Source organism: Acyrthosiphon pisum, chromosome A1, assembly GCF_005508785.2.
Source record: "Acyrthosiphon pisum isolate AL4f chromosome A1, pea_aphid_22Mar2018_4r6ur, whole genome shotgun sequence".
NCBI classification, from domain to species: domain Eukaryota; kingdom Metazoa; phylum Arthropoda; class Insecta; order Hemiptera; family Aphididae; genus Acyrthosiphon; species Acyrthosiphon pisum.
Genome location: NC_042494.1, coordinates 11,906,206 through 11,914,706, shown reverse-complemented (window position 1 = coordinate 11,914,706; position 8,501 = coordinate 11,906,206). Strand labels below are relative to the sequence as shown.

The following is an 8,501-nucleotide window of genomic DNA, read 5'->3' as shown; positions in this document are numbered from 1 at the left end:
GCTAAAATCTAAAAAAAATGATTTTAATTTCATAAAATCTATTTTCAAATTTTTAAACAAATTATAATAAAATATATATCTTGAGTTATAAGTTACTATAACTTCCAGTTTTCACTATTTAGTTACAAAATTATATTGTTAATCAGTTCCATTTAATATAATTTGTATAGAGTGCGTTAAATATATTTGTATATATATTTAGTATCTGTCTAAATATACCTATTATTATTAAAGTATATAGCGTAAATGTCACTGTAATCGACGTTAATTTAGATAATGAAAACGAAACAAGTCTAAATGTAAGACGTAGAACTATAATAACGTAGTACAAAATTGTTCTACAATCTTACAAAAGTAGAACTTAAAATTGAAAAAAATTTTAAAATTTCAACAAGCCGGTGTACCAGCACTTTTCACAACTTCGATAAGCCAGTCAAGAATTACACGATAAGTGGACTGAGTACGACGGACCTGTTGAAAAAATTGACATGGCTAAATAGTGATTTGTTTTTAATGAGATGTTAATAAAACTCAAAACAAATACGAAACATAGTTTAAATACTATAAGAAAAGTCAATAAGTGCCACCAATCAATAACTAAACACTTCAGTATTAATCTCTAACAGTGATGTACCTCTATTGCCTATACATTACGCCGTTCAACTACCTTGTATTGACAACCAAAAACCTAATATTTGGTGGAAGCAAACTTTTATCGCTAGGTAGACAATAATCGTCTTCAGTGTTGAAACATACTTTCGTCAAACAATATAATATAATTTAATCGAAATTATGTGATCGGATATTTTATCAAATTAATTGGATCTGTCAACATCCAGCTAATATTTAACGGACTGATTAGTGATTAACACCTTTATTTTGGCGATCCGGCTCCATTCCTTTTGTTTGAGCCAAACACTTAAACATAAAAAATAAAAACATGAACGGATAAACAACATTTTTAAATGGATATCACGTAAACGATAATAATATGACGCTTGAAATATTATTATATTGTATTATGCTAATCGTATAATTATTTGTTCAGCTGTAATAATATTATATACATCCAAAGTAATTTCGACATTATGAAAACTATTTTTGAAACACCTGAATAATATAATATAACATTATTAATGATTATGCATTGTTTATGTTTATAAATATAAAAATTGTTTAACTAGCAATATTGTGAATAAATATATTACATTATGTTCTCAGTGATTTATTAAATTAATTTAAAATATTACAAATTATATTCACATATTAACTATCACAATAAACACAATAAGCAAATTTGATAAAAGTAAATTATATAGGTACAAATAATAGAAAAATGTAGTAAGAACAATATACTAATATATAAAAGTAACTGACAGGAAAAATAACAGAAAGGGAGGCCATGATAGAATCCTACAACAGAAATTATTAATTATTTGGGTTAATTTTGTTTGAGATACTGCGGTCTAGGACATTTATATACAAATATCCAATATAAATTTACATTTATTTTGGTCGGTACATATTGAAATCAATACATATGTTTTATATAAATAATTGGGGGACGGAGTGGCCGAGCGAACTAAGGCGTCGGTTGCGACGCGCACCGACGCCGGTTCAAAACCTCGGCTGCGGGCGGCATTTTTCTTCGGCTAAGTCACTGTAGAAACCACCCAATGGCCCAAGTCGTCGCGGGTTAATTAATAATTTTAAAAAAAATTTATTTATTTATTTCTTCAATTAATTGTTTCAACATACTAAATGTTTATAAAAAGATCTGAATTTACAATAAATACAAATAATTAATAAACATAAATAAACAAAAAAATATATCTTCTCTGTTAGTACCAGGGTTGGAATGAAAAAGCCTACCCCAAAAAAACCCGGACTGCTCTTCTGGATAAAATAGAAATTCACTCTTATTTGTTTTGAACTTGTGTTGATTTTCAGAAAAATTTACCTTATAGGTATTATTTATGTTTCCGATTAAAATATTAAATTGATTTGAAAAAAACTTAATAATTTTTTTTTTAATTTTTTTCGAATGGGTTTTTTCTGAAAAAAAAACCTGATAAAACCACCCATTATTATTTTTACATTAAAACTCAACCAGGTTGGGTTTTTTCCAACCCTGGTTAGTACCGCCCATTTGGATTTCTAGGAAATGTCTTGTGTAGTATGTCTATCCTAGGAATATATATATATATACATACGTAATATTTAATATATAATATATTATGTTTTTCCCGCTTTTGTAATTAGAGTTCTTTTGGTTTTCTCAAGACTATTTTTTTTGTTATTGACATCCATATTGATAGGTAATGCAAATTCGGTGTCATCGAGCAGTTATTTGTTTCGTTTAAATCAATAGGGACGTTGAGTGCTATTCTTAGGAATTTCGTTTTTGAAAAATTTGCAACATTTTTTTTATTTCAGTCACAGAAGCAGCATTCCTACTAAGTGTACATAAGTCAGTAAATTGGTCTTCTTAGTGCCGTAAAATATCAGTAGAGAATATTTCATCCGCACGATTAAGGTGTGGTTCAACAGGCGGTACCAATTGGATTTCATCCTTGTAAATCCTATTGGTTTAGTGTTTTAATGATGTTAATTTTCCAAGTTAGATTTTTGTCTAGATATACCTCTAAGTATTTAACAGATTTATTCTTGCTGTTACATTGGATTTTTTGGTTGTTAATTTGTTCTAAGCCTGGAATTACGTATTTTCACAAAGTAATTTTCTTGGCTTCACTTTTGTTGGATTTTAGGGTAGTAAGTATCAATCTTGAGAACCACAGCGATAATTTGTCAACGGAGTTTTGTAGATTTTTATTGACATGCAATTCTAGGATTTAGTTTTGAGGTTATAATAATTTTGGATGTTTTTTTCAATAAAACAATAATTTGTTCAAAACGAAATATATTTGAAATTGTTGTGGTTTATATTATAATAAAAAAAAAAAATATATTATTTTTAAGTGACTTTTAAGTAGTGACTGCATATCATGGGAAAAAAATGAACTACCTATAGTTATGGTACTTGACTTTTTAACTCGAATTTAACTTTTTAACTCGTTAATGCACAGCTTTAGCTGCGTTACACTGTACACAGACACACAATATTATCATAACCTACACGTGCGTAATATATAGGTATGTGTTTTAAAATTGAACATGTAACAAGCATGTAACATTAATATAACATTATATTATATGTGTACACGATCACCCGCATGTGTAGGTGTACACTGTACAACTATAATATTATGAGAACATAAATATTAATATATTATATATATTACTTGGTGGCAGCTGATCAATGTAAATTAAAACAATAAATTCGCATTGTATAATTAAACCTATAATGACAGTGTATATTATAAAGTGTACACAGGTATATATTATTGGATAATATAATACATATATTTATATACGTATAATGTATACATATATATACATATATATATGTATATATATATATATACATATATATATATATGTATATATATATATATACATATATATACATATATATATATATAAACATATATGTATAGCTAATATAACACGGGCGTGCGAAAGACCTGATTGCTCGACGTGTTTACACTTTATAGGTGTACACGACATAAAATATATCTATTGACCTATAATTACATTCAGGATAATTTTGTACCTAGTAGTAAATACACATCATTAACTAGAAAGGTAGATGAGTTTTTAAAAATAGATTTTTTTTTATAGAGAATTTGAAGTTATTATAAAACAATAAATAACGAGTAAAAAAGTTAATATTATTACTTTTTTACTTTAATGAATGACAGATTACATTTTCAATACTACAAACCAGAATACGTTTCTGAGAATTTCAATGAATAAATATTGAACATTGAAGGAGTACTGTAGTCATACATGTTGTATTTAAAGTTTTTATGAGCAGAGTAGTGATCCAGCTTTTTGCGGGGTAGGAACCTTTGTGACTTAATATCCACTCTAGTCCACTTGTCAAAACTTGAAACTTATAACTAACTATTATATTATTTATATAAAAATTCAATTTTTATACTTTAAAATTCTCAGAAAACACCTCCACTTCGGATTATGGTATAACACATATACGTACACAGTTATTCAAAAAAGTAAAAAACTTAATAAAATAATCGTGATGATAAAAATAATTATTTTCAAATATTTCATTTTTGTGTCGACTAAGCTATAGGTACAGCATATTATTTTCCAAAAACGTTAATACAATTCCGGGATAATCAATGTTTAGCGTTAAAGGAATTGCTCAGTTTCATAATATTATAGTGTTTTTCGGTGTTCCATAATATTATTATTATAAATTATGTATACACCACGGGTGCTGTAGAAAATTAGTCCAGCGCGGGTGAACAACAATATTTACCTATACAATTTGTATGTTCCCCGCAATGCTTAATTAGGTACCAATTTCGTTGTGGTTACAATCATTATTACAATACATTATTTATATTTTTGAGTTCGTCATCATATGCATATTATAGCGGTAGTATATGATAGGTAGATTTTGTTTCCATTAGGTAGGTATTTAATTATTATTTTTTTAATAGGTTTTTTTTTAATTTTTTTAATTCAATTGGTTCCCCAGTCGAGTTGAGCACTTCGCGGTTTTACAACCCTCTAAAGACCAACTCACTACCAACCAAACAAGATTCAGAGTAATATTTAAATATATCAAAATATTCCACTATTATTATTACAACCACTCATATCAACGTATTGAAGTAAGTACTCGTGTGGAAATCAATCGACAACGATATTATTGTAATTTCGTGTATTGTTGTTGACGTACAAATGTACAATAATATGACCGCTAGTCATAACTCATAACTCATAGACAAAACTTCCCGAACGCCAAACCTCTCAGAGTATTTCTGAGTATCATCGATAAATTGAAAATGTTTTATATTAATAAATTAATAATGTTCGTCCATGAAAATCTCTTGCGGATAATGATAGACAAACTTTCGGTTCAGCGTCCAATTTCTGAAGCCACTATGCCAGCGGTAGATTAATACTTACTTTATTCAATTCTAAGTACTAAGTAGGTATTATACCTACTTTGGAATATTTGAAAAATACGAATAATTTAAACATTAAATATAAATACATTTTTCATTTTTTGTACATTATTATTTCTTAACAACAATAATATAACATTAAACTTAAATTATTTTTTCTAAAAGAATCCGCCTCGACTGCTTGATCATTTCAGGCGTCAACATTTACAGGTTTAGTTTGAAGTTTGAAATTACATTTTATGTCCCTAAATTGAGTTGTTTAAATTGGTTACCTCGATGATCCTGGCTCTTTTTTCTTCAGTTTCTTCTTTATTTGTAAGAGCTTCTTTGAGATGTACTACTCATATAAGGAGATCCGAGTGGATGTAAGAGTATAGGTGCAATTTGTTAGAAAATTGTTTGGGGCGATAAGTGTATTTGACATATGGGCGTTTTCTCGTTTTCCATCAGGTGTTTGTGCGTTAGCCAAGTTTTTCTAATTCTAAACTCATAAATTATTCAACGATTAGGGAATCAAAAATGTCCATCACGGAGGACATTTTATTAGCTATAATAGAGTTCCCATAATATAATTATACCCATTATTATGTCTTGACGACGACGTCTGCGTCGTAAGTCATAACCCAATGCAGAATTCTTGACAGTGGTGTAATTAGGTCATGTTTTTTTCTGGGAGGGTGGATGAAATTGTTGTACGTTTTACCAATAGGTATAATAACACCCCAAAAAAATGTTTTGTAAGTATCATAATTCAAAAGTATCTCACTACCTCTCAATACAACCATTGTGAATTGTGACGAGTATGATATAAGTACGTGTATTAAATATGTACAGAAACAAATAATTACATAGTATTTAAATATCGATATAGTTATACATTATACATGACGTTCCTACGTCATCGCACCACGATAAAATAATATTCGACCGCTCAGTGGTTTATTTTCGTACCCAAAATCCAATATGATGTAGGTAATATACTTATAATAAATTATATTTTGTGCAGTAGTGTTTATCACGATTTACGAAATAATATTGGCTTAGTTATTAATTTACTTATTCAAGTTTCAAAAGGGCCAATTACATAAATAAAATAATAATAACAATCGTTATTCGTAAATAATAAAATGAAAAACAATGAAATACAATATACAAATAATATCAAACACCTACTAATTATAGCTGTGAATTACCTAACAATATAATGAAGTTTCAATATATTTTAAATGGGTTATGGTGATATGTTCAAACTTCAAATCGATTATTAGTTCGTCGCTATGGTTTTCATATTTCTGTTGTGCAAGGGGTGTATTGCTTCTATAACTAGTTTATTTCTGTGTTAAGACAACATGATGGTATGGGAGGAAAACTGCAGACTTAAAAACTCAGTACCTACAGTGAATATTTTCGGTGAAAAGCTTGTACCCATACGTCAAGTATAAATCTTAATCGCAACCGACGTTGTTCTACGCGTTTCGAGCTTAAGAATAATTGATAAAAATTGAAAGTGCGAAGAACGGACCCGTGTGTTTAGCTAGCACAGGGGATTTTTGTATTATTTCTAAAAAATAAAGTATGATAGTGTGAGGCGACAGTCTGTAAAAAAATAAAAAGAAGTCACGACTGCCCCCCGTAATTACGCTCCTGATGATACTCTGCACGATCCGTGAAACCGGCGGTGGCGGAAGGTTTATATTATATCCGCCGCGGGCACGAATTTCCGCTCGCCAAGAAAACGTATCAATCCCAATTTGTATGTGCGCCACGGTTATTTGTTTCGTGTCCCCGGCTATAGGGTCAAACGCCATATATTTATATTATGCACAGCTGCCATTCGCCAATAATAATAGCCACAACAGCTACAGCGCTCTGTATACTTATATTGTGCACGCGAATTCGCTGCAGTGTAAAGGTATAGGTTTTGCTACAACGTTTGCAATTTAACTATTCGCAGCCGGGCCCCGCGTTAATCCTGCGAGGTTACAATTTATTCGCGGGTTTACGTTGTCACTGACCGATTACCGGTAGTCGTCGTCGATCCCTTTTTAATATTCATAATATACATCGTATATTATATTATGTACGTCATGTAGGCGCGGCCCAGTATAGTGAATAATATTATATAATATATTATATTATGTATATTTCCCTCATCCGGGGCACAAAATCGTACGACTCAAATGGAAATCACATTTCAATCCAAAAATGAGGTCGGAAATAATGTGTGTGTGTGTGTGTGTGTATATATATATAGGTATTTATGATGGTATATTATTATTATTATTATAGGTATTAAATTGCGAACGACCGTGAGATTCATTAATCGTCAGAGTTGAATCGCTTGTCATCATCGAGTTTCCACTTCTACACGCTTAGATATTTATACACCAATGTGTAAAAGAAAATAGGCATATAATATAAGATGTGTTAGTATATTTTTATGGCAAGCCCGTTATATTATAACGAAAACGTTGATAAATTACGAAAAAAATCACCACATTTGCAGTTTAATAATTGAAACATGTTGCAAAATAAATGTATACATTAAACTATTACAGGCGGTATATAGTAGATAGGTACATACATTAAACATAAATCATTTTTAAACGTTGTCATAAATAACACGCGGAATGTATGATATTATATTATATGTCGTGACAAAAAACCTATGCAATTTTAAATTACCTGCTGAAAAAAAACCAGATGCTTGACTTTAAATTTTTTTAAATCGATATTACCAAACCTAGTTATACATCAAACATGCGTTTTAAAATATATATACTAAAAATGTCTATATACTCTATAGGTATATAAGATAACCTATAGTTTTCGCGCAAGAGTGTACCTATATACACGTTCCGATTTATGTATTCAGCTGTTTGATTGACTTTGTATCGCCCGTCTGCAATATTTGAATATTCGAAAATCGTTTCTCTGCAGTTCGGTGTGACACGTCGCCGAAATAACAGGAACACGCGTGGGTACTCGTTACGGTCGTCTGTTACATCGAGATGATGACACGTATGGAAATGATTTAAAAATAACAAATTTTGAGACTGTGACATCTTGATTTTTCACATACCTATATAGATATACGTATAGATGCAACGATGTTTGTTTTTTTATTAAAAAAAAAAAAATCGTCCCTATTATTTCGTAGTTCTAAACTTCTAAAATCAAAACATGACAGTAATGCATTCTCTCTATAGGTATGGTTTCAATCCGTAGATTGATTTGCAGCCATTTTCCATTCTTCTCTATCATCCGCTTTCCTTTTCATTTCTGCGTATGAGTTCATCCTTGGTCTTTTATTATCTGTTGAATATATTATAATCTTGGTCTTCCCCTATGGTTCCTCCCCTATATATGCTTCCTTTTATTATAGTATATTATTTAGTAATGCATTACAGTACAATATGTTTAGGTAAAATATATAGGTAG

The 8,501-nt window shown here is 29.8% G+C and overlaps 1 protein-coding gene across 6 annotated transcripts in view; it reads left to right on the top strand.

Annotated features, from left to right (window-relative positions):
* Positions 1–8,501, top strand: part of LOC100163602 (receptor-type tyrosine-protein phosphatase N2) — a 50,073-nt gene that overhangs the window by 17,510 nt on the left and 24,062 nt on the right. The window lies entirely within an intron of this gene.